Raw genomic sequence first — 15,628 nt, 5'->3', positions numbered from 1 at the left:
AAGTGCTTTAATTCTCTCGTAACATATGACAATGCACAACAAAACAAAATCAAGTGACGAGGCTGAAACATAGTTGGAAAAACTGACAGACACTCAGACCATGTTGAACAATTTTAATATGAAATGTGAATATTTGCAGTCGAAGTTGGGACACAATTGGTATGATTCAAATCCTCTAAAAATACTTTGTTTAGTATATGTGCTGCCGAAGCGAGCACTAAAAATACTTTGTTTAAATACAAACTAAAACGTCAGTCCTGGAACGATTTCGATATAATAAAAGTTTGATGTTTTGATATGAGCTGTATGTGTACCTACATGTTTTCTTTATAAAATAGGAGTTAATATTATTAACTTAATGGATACATGTTGGAAATCCGTCTTCTATGTAGCCCACGTAGAAATTAATTAACCCACCCAACTAAGTTCATAATTAACTTCAAATTGTTTGCAACTCTCCATTATCATTTGTGATAATCAGAAAAGTTTTCCATTTTCGTTTCCCATAATTACATGCAAAATCATCTAACTGAAAGATGAAGTGCTTAATGATATTGAACAGTTTTTTAATGAAGATAAGCAAATGATAGATAAGAAATAACATGACAATTAAGCCAGATAAGATAGCAAAATATGAAATTACAAAATAAAAAATGTCCTTTGGGAAGCTAGCCTATATAGTAACATGCCACCTTAGAGTTTTCAAAGCCTGAATCTCAAATATGTATGGATGCCATTTATTAGAAGCCTCTAACCTAAAAGAGACCTTCTAATTTTTTTTTAAGTGAATAGGAGCATGCTTTTACGGTATTTGATTCATTTTTGCTAACTCTAGCATGTAAAATGTGCTTTAGCAAATTGAACCATAGGGTTTATATCTCAGTACTGAAGAACAGCTAAATTCAGACCATGAGTGCTTTCACAGATACTCCTCAGTGGAATTTGTATATTGTATAACAAGACCAGCCTCTGACCTTGCTTGAACTAGGAAGCAATTTCTGTAGCTGCCTCAGCTAATCTCCTCATGCTTCCACCTCCAAAGTAACCTCTGTAGACAAAAGGTAGGAAAGGTACAGGGTACTGTCTCCTCTGCTAACCCCATGAGATGCCTGGAAGAACGCCTACACAACCTTGACAATAAAGCATTAAGACACTGGAAATGCTATTTTTGCAAAAGAAAGAAAAGAGAGAGGCCCCTGAAGTGGCAGGTAAATGCAATGGCATCATTTTGAGAAGGAAATTAGAAAGTCAGGAGTGTGTGCTTGGAACAGAGAGGAGGATCAAATCAGATCAATAATTGAAAATTAAAAAAAATAAATTGCCATAAAGATGTAAATATAATTTCAAAATTCATATGGTTTCTTCATTTCATTCTGTATTTCCCTGAGTATGGATAAGATAATCTAGCTCAGAACCAAAAATATATTAAGCCACAAAATCAGTGTCTCATGAAAGGGCAAAGCTTTGGCCACAGCTCAGCTCAAAATTATAATCTAAACCACATGGGAATTAGGTACACAGTGCTGTTTTTCTCAACTGAATTATGTTTGGAGGCAAAGGTGTTATAGAAAAAATGAGAATAAGAACATTCCATTATGAATAAAGAAAAAATTATTTGATTGTAGCTAACATTATTCAAATAGAAGTGACAGTTCACATCATTATAAACTATATTATTAGACCTTTTATCTGGTTCTGGGGACTGAATTAACACAATCTAAATAAAACATCGGCAGCCTCTCTTTTCTTGATCCAATTATTGATAGTCACATGAAATTCAGAGAGATGTATTCCTGCTCTTCATTATCTTTATTTTCCTCCATCAGGTATTTCCATTCAAAATTAGGAATATATAAAGCTATAGGACTTTATTAAGCTGATTCAATTAAAGTAATAAACACATACCTTCTTAAATGCATAAAAGTCTGTTGAACAGGAGAATAAAAGGTAAAATACCCCTGTAATGAAAATTAGCATTTTATTTCAATTAATTTTTTTTAAAACACAAAATGGGAAATAACTTTCACTAGAACAGTAAAAGTTGTTAGGCATGATAATTTATATGATTTCCTTTTCAAAGAAAATGATGGGGAGAGTTGAGTCTTTTCCAGATATAGGAAATTGGTCTTCTCAGAATACAATAATGCCCTGGCTGAGTAGGGCTAGATCACTTTTAAGGTCACTGTATAGCCTAATGTTTCAAATATTTTGGGGAAAAAAATCAACTTTAAGATAAAGCAATCACGTACTCTTTTCTATTAAGTGGAAAAAAAATAAGTAGAAGCAAAGATATGTGATAGACATAGCCAGGAGTTAAATAGTATAATTCTGAAAATAGGTTGTTCTGAGTTTATGCTAGAATTATAACTTAAGAAAACTGTAAACAGCCACAGAAATCATTCAGTACAAGTTTCTTCACTAAAGTTTGAAGAAACTGAAATAGACACTGATTTAACTATATATAGAACCCAGATTTCATGTCTCCCAACTCTCAACCCTTCTACTCTCTAAATTCTGTTCTATACTTAGTACTTTTACCTAATTTATCATTAATATAGAATATTATAGAAAAAATCCTTACACATCCTGTTACGCTCAACTAAACAATAAGCAGACCAAAGCTAACCCTTTACAAGTATGTATTACAATTCAGACATGCTCATTGGAAAGAAAGGCAGAATGAATAAGTCATTGTTAGAGTTTAAGAAATAAACAGGTATTTTTCAAAGAACTTACTATATCTTAAGTATATAATGAAATATGTACCTCTAAGTAGAAAACGGGTACCATCCTAATTTAATTTTTAGATAAATATTAACTCATTCTGAGTGTTAGGATGGTCAGGCATTAAAACAAGCAGCTTAGATTCATTATCTAATTTAGTTTTCCAAAAAACCCTTGAAGAAAGTACTTCTAATATTCGTATTTCAGATGAAAAATAAATTAAAGTTCTGAGAGATTATATAACTTGCCCAAGATCACACAGCTATGTATGTGGAAACACCTGGATTTATATCTAAGACTGATGAGAAACTGGGAATAATTCCTCGTAAAGAATTATTCTCAGTTCACAACTCAAGTCTCAGTAAGCTTAAACAAAGCTAGAGACCTTAAATACTACACACTCCTACAGAAGAATCCATTTACAGCTAACTCTATTTTGCATTTAAGCAAAGAATATATTAGGATCTCACCAAAATCCTCCTCTTAAAGGGACTGAGAATCTCCTAGTATATTTTGCTATTGGTTCTTTAAAACCTTTCTTCATTAATAGCACAAAAATTAAGGTAACTTAGCTCAGTTCTTCACATGTTCTAAATGGATGCAATATAAATTCGTAAGAATTTCATGTTGGAGAAACCAGGAGTGCCAAGAAATGACTGTATATGAAACATAAGAAAAGCTTAGTCTCGTGCAAAATGAGAATGAGGAGCCAGGCAGAGTTCTTGCTTTCCTGTGAGGCAATCTGTTAAAAATCCCCTTGGTTCTAATACTGAATGCCAAAGCTCTTCACTACACACAGAGGTCCGTTATGCTGCACCTGGCTCTAAGATACTAAAAATGAAAGTCTTTTGTTTATTGTTCCTCCATAATTTGGCTTTTATCTATTTCACAGCTCAGGAGTACTTAAGCCAAGATAGTAAGAAGGAAATTAATCAATTTTGCTCCTTATCAAAGCAATGTTATCATAGAGGACTTTTTAAAACTATTGTTTAGTGTGAGTTTTGAGAACGATCTTCATCAGAACTCTCCATTCCTTCACCACATTTGATAGCACAGAGCTTATTCTAATATTGCCGCACTGGGGTCTTGCCGGCAGGTAATTAGCAAAGTGTATTAAGGGCTCTCATCATGGATTCGACGAGAGACAAATGCTGAAAATTCCCTTACATCAGTAAGAGTGGCCAGAGAACACAAAAGCCTCCATGTAATAACCTAAGAATATTTTGACCAATAAAACCTCAAATACATAGAATTCAATAGATAATTTATGAAAAACAACACTTTTCCTTCTGGTTGAATTTAGCTCAGTAAATACATTATTTGGTATATATCTTGTAAGATTTAAAAATAATGATTCAAAGATGTATATAATCATACACACTACATGATCTATACCTAGAGTGAGATTTGTTACCTATTTCTTACCCTGGAGATGAGACAGTGCGAATCACCTTCACTAATTACCTCTTCATAATTAACTGTCATCCTCAACTGGAATGAGTTGATCTTTCCCTAGCACTGTTCTTATTGTAATAATTATCTATGACCAAATCAGTGGTGGTCATTTCATTAAACAGATGGCTAAACTGTCTCATGGAACTTTTGGAGTTGAAAAAGTCACATTTTAATTGGGCACTTAAGATGTGATTGCTGTTGGCACAACATAAAGGTGCCTTTCCTTATATACACATGTAAAACCACCACACCAACGAACTATTCCATTTTTTTTGGTCATAAAATATAAACTAAACAATGTTAGGGTCCTCTGAACTTCTGCCACACATTTAGGATGCTCCAGTTTTGTTTTGTTTCTTTACAGGTTTAAAAAAGTAACAAGAAATCATGATTGTAAGACTCTATTCATGGGTTAATAGTACTTATTAGTGGCAAGGCTCGCTAGAATTGAGGGTGTGTGCTTTACCAGATCAAGTATTAAATGAGGTCAGATTGGGAGCAACTGCACATCCACCCAAGATTCTATATAGAATGAGCTCTTTCAAAATAACCGAAGCAAATGATTCATTAATCAGTTTAGATAGGGCCCTACACTAAGATTATTTTTCCTAATCTTGTTACTTCATAAAATACATAATCTTAAAATTCTGCAGCTTAGATGAAATGCATATTCTATCTCCCCCAAATGGCATATCTATACCTAAAGGGATAATTGTTATAGGCTGTGTAGAAAACTGTAGCCCTTAAGGGATCCCTTCTACTAACCAAGTAGCTTCATTTGTATACATCAGTGGAATAAAGTAATAGTCTAGCAATGAAGTGCTAGACTATTAGGATATTATTATGAGATCAGCTACTTGTAATCAGTCTGTCCACTTTTGCTATATACTCTCCCCGAGCCTCACTCATCCTGCCAGATATCATTATTTCTATTTTTACAAATGGCAAAACTAAGGTTCATTCAGTAAGTTCTGAAGAGGCAATATAGTCTCCATCTCATGGGACAATTGTTACAATTCCACGATGAGGTAATGTACATGAATTCACTGATATCTTCACTTATCTATTCAATGACTGTATTTAATGAGCACATTCTATATGTCAGGAATTGTGTCAAGTTCAAATATATAAATAGTATCAGTACTCTCTCTGCTATCATAGTTTACAAGCTAATACATGCCTAGCATGTAGGGTGTAATATACATGCAATAAAGTATGTTAATTACAGATTCACAATCTTTTATCACAATTCTGTACTGTTCATGTTGTTAAATTGAAAGTTTTTTTGATAAATTTGGGGAAATTTGGCAGAAAAAATTGACATGAGAATACTTATAATCTTTCTTTTTCCTACTTTCTGGGAATATCCATATCTTTTATGGCAGAAATACTTATATATTTGTCTGTGAGAGGCTTTCCCAGACCCTGTTGTGAGTGTTATGCAGTTAGTAGAATATATACTCTGTCACATGCCCTAAATTTGAGAAAAGTTCTGAGTTCTGGACCACATATGATCCAAGGTTTCAGATAAGGTTTGTGGATGTGGACTAAAATCATAGTTTAGTTGTTCTTTCCTCATCCTATACGGTTTTGGTAGAAAAAAATGACAAAGATTCTCAATGACCTGATCCTCGCCATGACTTAGGTGTGGGTGTGGACAATCATGAGAGCTCATCCCTTTGTTCTCAGTGGCTGATCTAAGGACGGATATATGATCCAAATAGGAGCAAAGTCCTTTCATGGGAAGGGGGATCTGGAGCTAGAAGACAGTTCTTGGACTCTATGTTTTAAGAAGAGAGGCTAAGAGCTGCTGATAGCATTTTATAACAGGTAGCAAGGACCTGTCTGAGAAGTAAGCTAACACACAAGAGAAGCATAGTTAAGAAACAAGAGCAGAGAAGCCCTGACATCTGACCCTATGGATCCAGCTATGTGTGAATCCTTGAACTTCCCAGTTTCTTGAGAAAATTCTCTGGACCTATTTGAAAGGAGATTGAAAAAGTGTTTTCAACAGAAATGCTAATTAACCTTCATCCAAGCTTTGATAATAATTATGAGTTAATGGGGTGCCTGGGTGGCTCAGTTGGTTAAGCGACTGCCTTCGGCTCAGGTCATGATCCTGGAGTCCCGGGATCGAGTCCCACATCAGGTTCCCTGCTCAGCGGGGAGCCTGCTTCTCCCTCTGACCCTCCCCCCTCTCATGATCTCTCTCTCTCTCTCTCTCAAATAAATAAAATCTTAAAAAAATAATTATGAGTTAATGGTATGTACTTTGGCCTTAATTTTTAGAGCATTATTGGCCTTTAATAATGATCTCTCACAAATACATGAGGATTTAATGTCTTGTATTTAATACTTAGAAGCCCAGTTTGGCTAATCCCATCTGAAAATATCTTTGATCAAGACAAGAAAAACTAAATTATCAACTGAAATGACATATTATCATTTTTAACAAAGTGACTACTTATTTAAATCTCCACTAGGAAACATCTTTTAATCTTGAATAAGTGACTAGATATACTTATGATTATTGTCAGTCATGGTCTCTTTGCCCCAACAGCTTATTTGTGAAACCCAACATGGTACACAAATTCTACCCATTCAGTTAATATCGCTACCTATTCACAGAAACTGCCAAATAGATGAAAATATTTTAAAAACAGTATTTAAAGAGTTAACAAGAATTAAAATTAAATGCAATATAACTTTTCTCTTTAGGGAGATTTTTTTTTTCCCTATTAGATTTTCAGTTAGCAGTCACTTTTAAAATTGAAATGCCAAATGCTGAATACTGTGAAACACATAGCACACAAAAATTAGCTTATCTCCCAGTTAATTTCTACCACAAAGTAACACATTAGTAAATGTCCATTCATTCGTCTTTCATCCGACAACGTCAATTCAGTTGAATTGAACATATATTGAGCTGCCTTCATGAGCAATTAATTGCACTCTATGTAAAACACTGTAGGTGATAGGGACATGAACAAGGTAAGCAGCATAGTACTTGAGGAACAGAACTTCCTGTAAGGGAGCTAAGGCCCATATATAAATAACAGAAAGAGAAGACAGGATAAAATTACAAAAAAGTACCACAAAGTACAATTTGCACACAGAAGAGAGAGAGATTTAAGGCTGCTTTTAGCGAGAAGTGAGGACTAAATAGATAAAGATATATTTGATTTAGACCTCCAACTAGTTCCAGAGATTGAGACAGTGAGGGTTTTCCAATAAAGGGAGCCATGGAATGCAATTCCAAATTAGATTGCATTTTATCATGTTCCTCAGATACTGGGTACTAGGCTAGGTAGGACTTTTTACATTTGTTATTTCAAGTGACATGTACGAAACAAATGCTATTTGTTTCCATTTTTCCCAGGAGGAAACTGAAGCTCAGGGATACAAGGTCTACCAGTAACGACTGGTAAAGTAGGTCTAAGAACCAAGATCCACGGTTCTTAGACTGTGAAATCAGGGCGTTTTTCTTCAGATTTTCTCAGCAATGCTGCTATTTCCCTTTGTTTCCTTCAGGGCTCAGCTTCCCTCTGCTTGGAGGATGTTTCAGCTCTTCCACAGCCAGCCTGTGAGTGGTAACATTGGTCACTGTCTTACTCTGGAAGCAGAGGTTAGCTGGGCATTGATTTGTTAATTAAAAGTAGTTTCTCAAAAAAAAAAAAAAAAAAAGACTATTTCTCCTTTAGTCCTTTGTAGACAGTCTTCTGGTATCTATTTTGAGGAAAGAGGTGTGTTCATTCAGTTTTCTGTTTTAAGATAACCTCGTTTCTTCATAGTGACATTTAAGAATTTCTTGGGTCTGCTGTGGTTTCGCTATGATGTACACAGATACAGATTTGTTTTTATTTACACTGCTCAGCACTGGTCTATTTCTCTGTTCTTAGGATTCAACGGTCTACTCAATTCTAAAAAACTCTCCCTTCGCATCTGTTTGAATGTTGTCCTTACTCTAATTTCTCTTCTGGAATGCCTTTTAGATCTACCTTTATCATTCTATTTTCCAACTTCACTTCTTTTTTCCTATTTGTCTTTTTCTTTCTAGAAGTAATTTCCGTAGTTCAATGTCCCAGATTATTGATTTTTCTCTTTGGCTGAATCTTATCTGCTATTTAACCCATCCAGGAAGGTTTTAATTTTAATGCTTATAATGCCTGCCATTTTATTTCTGAAAGTTGTAACTGGATGTTTCTAATTCTCCTTTCATAGGGCAGTAGCTCTTCCCGAGGCCCAGCTACTTATACAGTTTGCAGTTCATGTTCCTCTCTGGTTACAAAATCCACATCTCTTGAATTTAAGTGTGCATTTAGATGGCAACCCTGACCTTTTGGCCTACATTCAGTTTTTCTACCTTGCTAGTCTGTTACCCTATCAAATTAAGGGCTTATAACTCTGGCTATGAGTTTCCTATCAAGTTCATAGCCTGAAAATTTCCTTTCCTTTCTTTTGCTCTTGGCTAGGTATTTAAAAAGTTGTTATATTCTACTCAGTATTTATGTATTTGTAGAGGGAAAGTGGGTGGTTGGGAGGGGTACTCCATGAGGCTTAAGTCAACGTTTTGCTAAAACTAAAAGATCCAGTGATAAGTAACTCTGCCAACTATGTTGGCTATATTCTTTACACTCTAGTTACCCTTCAACCTTAATATATTTAATAAACAATATCTATGATCCCTGAGTCAAGAACAATCATGGACCACAAGAGCACACACTGAGAACAGTACCAGAAGTCCCATGTGATGGCTTAAGGTGGTAAATGAAATAACTGAGCATATTAGAAGAAAGGGTAGAAAGAGGCCAGATCAGATGCTAAATATTTCATATGCATTATCACATATAATACCCCAATAGCCCACTCCTTTAGAAAAGTGGAGATTCAGAAACAGCACACAAAGTTGTACAGGGATTGAACTAAGCCAGGAATTGAATCTAGGTCTCTCAGTTTCACAAGGCCTTACTCTATTATTGTAAGAAACTTAGAATTTGTTCTGAGATGGCAAAAGTTTGACGTCATCAAAGCGAGAATCGAGGAAGACTACTCCAGGAGCAAAGGAAGATTTCTCATAAAGCCAATGAAGTTTAGACACCAGGGTCCCTCAACTGGATGGGACTCCCAGAGTTTCTGGGTATTGTAAGCATTCCGGGTAGGGAGGGAAAGCCAAGTGAAAATCAGGAAGTATTTATATGTAAGAGTGTCTGAAAATTGTCTCAAGAGATGTCAGAGGAAAAGGGTTTGAATCTTCATGACTTCTGTTTTTGAAATTTTTTTGTGTATGGTGTCTTTTCTAAGTAGAAATAAATATTCATCCTCTACTTAATTTTTTGCTCAACATTTTGTATTACTTTTCTTTTAATGAAAGGCACAACTTTTATAACTTTCAGGCACAAATCCTAGTTCTGTCCCTGCCTAGGAATAGAGGGTAGGGAGGGAGCATAAGATGAAAATAGAGAGGTGAGTTATGATTATGTCAGAGTATAAGTATGAGGTATGAAGGGCTAGAACTAAAATGGTAGCTGACAAAAGTCAAAATTATCGGACTGATTCAGGAATCACAGCAAAGAAAATAAACGAAATTCAGTGAGTGGTAAGATGCAAGCCATAAGTGTAAGAAAGAGTCTGATCTCATTCCAGGTTTATGAGCACTGCTGTAAAAACAACAATTAGTGGCACTATTACCAGAAAGAGGCAAGTCAAGAGGAATTTACTCGTAATTTGGTAGATGAGGTGAAAGACCAGTGGAGAGGATGAATGATGAAGAATACAATGAGTTCCTTGCAGATAGAACAATACATTTGCCAGCATCTGGCTGACATTTGGAATGAAACACAAAAGCTCTGCAGATGACTGGGATTCAACGTTGAGAGTTGCTTACACAGAACAGACCTCTGCAGTTGCAGATAGGGAAAGATGCTGTACATGGCCAAGCCCAGGATCTTAGCAAGTGGCTCAAAAGCAAGAAAAAGTAAAGAAGGAGGGAGAGTAACAAGAGCCTCATTGAGGATGCAATGTTTGGGTCTGGTACAAAGGCAGTCATGTGCTCTTTTAAAGAACCAATTCAAAAGGGTCGTGAGAACCAGAGTCTGGATGTGAGGGACCACTGGGGGAGTTGGTGGTGATCTGTGAGTATAAAATAATCTTTCAGGAAACCTGGCAAAGAAGGATGGTCTCAACTGAAGAAGAAGAGACACCAGATGAAATATTTTCTTGGAGTCTGGGGACTTTTTTTTTTTTTTTTTAAGTCAGAAGAGAAGTTTCCCTCTCAATGAAAAGGGAATATGAGCATTGGGATGGTTGATGAAGCCACATCCTGAAGGAGGCTAAACGATGGGGGAACAGAGGCTTCGGGCTCATCCAGGGGCAAATACAATGAGGACATTTCCTCTGCAAAGACAGTGGCAGATATTTGAAAAATTTTAGATGATTGTCAGAGTTTTTAATATTGCTTGTACAGACTCTTTGATAACTAGACTAAGGTAAATCCATGTTAACAATGGCCAAAGTGAAATAGAGATGCAGATCTTGAAACTGAGAAAGTAAAAGAATTGTGAATTCAAAAGGTCAGATAGCAAAATCATTAAGGAGAATATTAGAGGATGCAATTAAAAAGAAATACTCTGAATAAAGAACTCAGAAGATGGCATGAAAAGTATCCCGGGGAATGGTAGATGACATTTATTAAAAAAAAAAAAAAAAAAGAGAGAGACCAAAAGTTGGCACAAGTAACAGGTGGGGAATTCAAACAAAATGTGTTTGCTAATTAGCATCAATTAAGTTAATTGGTCACAAAAGACAGAAACCTACACAGTTGTGCAAATAATAATGTGAATAATGGCTGCACAGGTTGTTATAGAGTTTTTAATCATGACCTTGTATGAAGGGATGGTTATATCTCTAATCAAAGTTTTCGTTTAAAGAAGCACTTTAATTCATTTTTTATAATATCTCCATTTGCTAAAGAATGAATAGCAAGTGTCACTGTTGCTTTTGCAATGCTCATATCAGAGAAGTTTTAAATTGAAAACAATTCCGATCTCTCTTTCATCTGCATTAGACAACTCGAGGCAAATGATTTAATTAGTGAAATTCCCTAAAAAAATGTACTATTTCCTAAACATTACTTCTTTTCTGATGAAAGAAGAGTTGAGTCTTCTTTTCTCAGAAGACCAGGTATCCAAATAGCTGAGGAGGGCACTATAGGATGTATTTAAAAAGAAATACTATAATAAAGAACTTTGATGATGGTATTAAAATATGGTGTTTCCATTAGATTTAATTTTTTTAAATTTATATCTCATTTTCCCCTAAAATAAATATCAGAGCCACCAAAGAAATATACACTCTATGATCAATTAAACAAAAATACAACTAGGACTTCAGATAAACTTTGGCTCTGAACTTGCTGGCAGTGGGCACAAAAGTAAACAAATTTAGTTGCATTTTCCTAGTAAAGAGAAAACGAAAAACATTCTATTTCCATAGGAGAAGCACTTTTTTTCTTGTATGACATTTTAAAAGAAGTTTCTGAAATAAGGTAATATACTATGGACATTTAGTAGCCTCATGGACAACATCCTTAGCAAAATATTACAAAAATGCAAAATATTACAAAAATGTCATAGACCTATTTCTTCAAGCATAGTTAATCACATGATATTTAAAAAGTAAGTAAACAAGTAATTCTCAAGACGCTGAATTTATTGAATTCAAATATCTAGGCTACCTGATCTATCTTGGTAGAGTGGCACAATTTGAGATACAGTAGGAATTATGGGCTGCAAGTGTCTTACAATGGCTCCCCGAAATATCCTTTGAGTTTTATAAAAAATATATGTAAACATGTGCAGCGTGGTGAAATACTCTCTAACTTAAGGTTAGAACACAAAAAGAGAAATCACGTCACAAAACACAGACTATACTTAGGTATGGACCAATCCCACCTTGTTCATAAAGTTTTGCTTTTATGATCTTATCTGTTATACATGCTCTTTAAGATCAGAACATCTTGAAGAAACACAATTTTTTTTTCCTAGAACAATCAACAGATATTCTTTAGAAAACTAGTTAAGTAATTTGAGAGTCAAAGCTGCATGAGCGAATCAGTAACAATTGGATATATTTGTTAAAGGATTAATTTAATGGCTGCTTAACTCATTCACTGGGTTCTAAAAATCTAATGAAAATTAAAACAGTACTCTGGATCAAACTTATGAGATTTTTCATAAAACATGCCCTTTGATATTCAACACTGAGGATTTTATGATTTGAAAGGATTAGTAGCAGTGAATTGGTGAAAGTGTACTAAAAGAATATAGAATATAGAATATAGTTATAGTTATATAACTAAGTTATTGTACTTAGCCCATTACAGAGACTATTTGGAGTGATGGCATGAAATTGTGGCTACTTAAGCAATCAAGATCTGTGGGGTCTTGATAATTCTAGCGAAATAAAAAAATGCTTAAATATGTACTCTAATATTTGTATACATTCAGTGAAGTCAATTAAAAGTATTTATGTTGACATGTAAATCTTAAGGGATAATTATTATTAACCATGCATATATTTTGTATTAATGACAGTGGGAAATTAATAAAAGTGAATGCCAACATTCTCAACTAATATATGTTGTGATGAACCACTTCTATGGGATTACCTCTTTGAATTTCTTAAAGTCAACACAAAACATAATTCAGTATTTTGTGTTTCACTCTACTTAAAGAGTCTTCTGGCTTAGACACCCCAAATAACTGGAAGAGATAAGCTTGTTGAATGCCACTTTCATTTTATAAGATGGAATCTCCTACCAAATAATTCTACACTTATCCTAACCTATAATGGGGCACCTGGGTGGCTTAGTCAGTTAAGCATCTGCCTTTGGCTCAGGTCATGATCCCAGGGTCCTGGGATGGAGCCCTACATCCGGCTCTTTGCTCAATGGAAAGCCTGCTTCTCCTTCTGCCTCCCTCTTCCCCTGCTTATGCTGTCAAATAAATAAATAAAAATTTAAAAACCCCAAATAATCCTACACTTAATTTCATTTTACAAATATATTAAAAAATTCTTATTTTGACTTGTTGACCTGTTAAGTATTGCAGAATAATTTGTAGGTAAAAACAACTACATGCTGAAAATGAGACTTTTTTTCCATGTCTACCTACACAAAACACAATAGAAGAAAGGTTTTTTATTTAATGCTGTTTCAATTAAAAAAAACTATGGATATTATTTTATATCAAATTTTTAAAAGTGAGGGAAAAATATTCACATACAATATTTAGTTGTAATTACTATCTGCCCTAGTCATACATTTTCCTATCTGTTCTAGATAAGGATAAGTATTCAAAATGACACATAATCATCCCCATGCCCCATGACAGTGAAGTAATACATTAAAAAAAAAAAAATCAAGATTCCAAGTGTCAACTGAACAGATTTGTTATTTTAGAATATTCCTGTGTATAAAAAAAGCCCTAACCTATGATAAAAATTTTCATTCATGTTGTTCACTTAACATTTAATTATATTAGGCCTTATATTATTACTTAGGTATTTCACTTCCCACAACTTGTCACCTCAATGAATCATAATATCAGGGAACATGTTATATTTCCTAAATAACTGGTTAGAAATCTCTAATATTTCTGCTTATTACTTTGTAGAATGGTATGTACATTAATGAATAAATGAACAAGTGAATCAATAAAAAATAAAAGTTAATTAAAATAGCATTTCTTTACAGCATATTTCTTTGTGATTAGTTTGTAAAACTCCTTGACTTTGAATTAGTCAACTTTTGTTCTTCTCTATGCATAGCACAGGGTATACAACAAATAGATGCCCATATTGAAGTAAATAAATACAAGCAATAGAAAAACCTGTGAAAGTTTCAAATATGCCTTAGAGAAATTAAGAATTTTACATGATGATAATTTTTCTCATAAAGAATAATTAATGGAAAATAAATTTTACCAAAGAATCTCCAAATAAATATCTCCAAAAATGGAAATGCCAGATGCTGTTAAAATAAAAACCTTGGTATAGGATATCATCTTTATTGTTACTGAAAAAGAAAAGTAAATATTGTACATTGTATTCTGAATGAGACATATTTAGGTTCAATTGCAATTTTACATCAGCTGCCCAGTGTTCTGAGCCAAATGTCAATGCTGGGACTCTAGGCTTTTATACCTGTTTAGATACCCTCTCTCTGTCATCTCTCTTCTATTGAGTAGGTAATAATAATTTTTAAATAATTCAGTAATGGGAGAAATAGCTTTATTTTCTTCAAGCAAACCCTCCTCTCCTATACCTCTACGGTCATAATTTAGTTTGATCAGGCACAGAAATGCCATTTTGATTTTAAAATGACTTATGCACTACCAACTCTGACTTCAATATAGTTATTATTCTGAGATGTAAACAAGTACTTAAATGGAGTATTCTGTGATTGTTTAATACAAACATTTTGGGAAGCTTTTATCGGATGATAGATTGAATAATATTTGAAAATATTGTCACAGTTAAGATGTATGGAGTGGTTACTATGTGTCAGAAATGGTTTGCAGAGCTTTACAAGTGACAACTTATATAATTCTCACAACTTTATGAATTAGAAGTTAACACCTCTAGAAGAGGCATCTGAGTCCAGGTCGCTGAAGTAACGTGCCAGTCACACAGTTACAACGTGGTGGATCCAGAACTCCAAACCAGGCTCTCTGGGGACTGAATCTTGTGGTTGGTACTATCTAGGCAGACTGCCTCTCTATAAAGTCATGCTGTTTTAAAGAATATCAAAGTGGGGGCACCTGAGTGGCTCAAAGGGCTAAGCATCAGACTCCTGATTTAGGCTCAGATCATGATTTCAGGGTCATGAGACTGAGCCCCATGTTGGTCTCCATACTGGGTGAGGAGCCTACTTAAGATTCTCTCTCTCCTTCTCCCTCCGCCCCTCCCCCCCAGCACAAGCTCTCTCTCTCTCTCAAAAAGAAAAAAATATTGAAGGTATTTTTAGAAGCCAGTGAAGAAGAATTGATAGTAGATAGTGGATTTATTGCTTTTGTCATTTCATTGAAATCTAAGAACCTATTTCTCCTATATGACATCTCTGAAACCTCTCCTAGCTTCACCAACACTACTCCATTACAACTAACACAAGACAGGCACTGATCACAAACACCAGCAGTCTTGGCTTTGATGGAGCCAAGAAAGGAAAAAAAAAAAAAAAAAAAGGCTTCAGAAAATTTCTAATACATTTCTGCTTTCATACATAAAAAACAAAAATTAAAAAAATACATTGTAAACATATACACTATTTCTAGGAATAGCAATTAGTGCAAGGTGAAATAGAATAAAGTTGGAAAACCACTGATATCTGATTTCCACCCATAAATAACTAATGTCAACATAATCTCATCCATCTGTAAAGCCTAGATGAATA

General features: G+C 34.5%; 1 protein-coding gene across 13 annotated transcripts in view; it reads right to left on the bottom strand.

The window, feature by feature from the left end:
• NOL4 (nucleolar protein 4) overlaps positions 1-15,628 on the bottom strand; it is a 422,575-nt gene that overhangs the window by 98,905 nt on the left and 308,042 nt on the right. The window lies entirely within an intron of this gene.

This window comes from Callorhinus ursinus, unplaced genomic scaffold (assembly GCF_003265705.2).
Source record: "Callorhinus ursinus isolate GAN/ISIS: 27379988/994484 unplaced genomic scaffold, GSC_fseal_2.0 scaffold11, whole genome shotgun sequence".
Lineage (NCBI taxonomy): Eukaryota > Metazoa > Chordata > Mammalia > Carnivora > Otariidae > Callorhinus > Callorhinus ursinus.
Note: the sequence above shows the minus strand (reverse complement) of the source record. Positions and strands in the feature narration are given on the sequence as shown.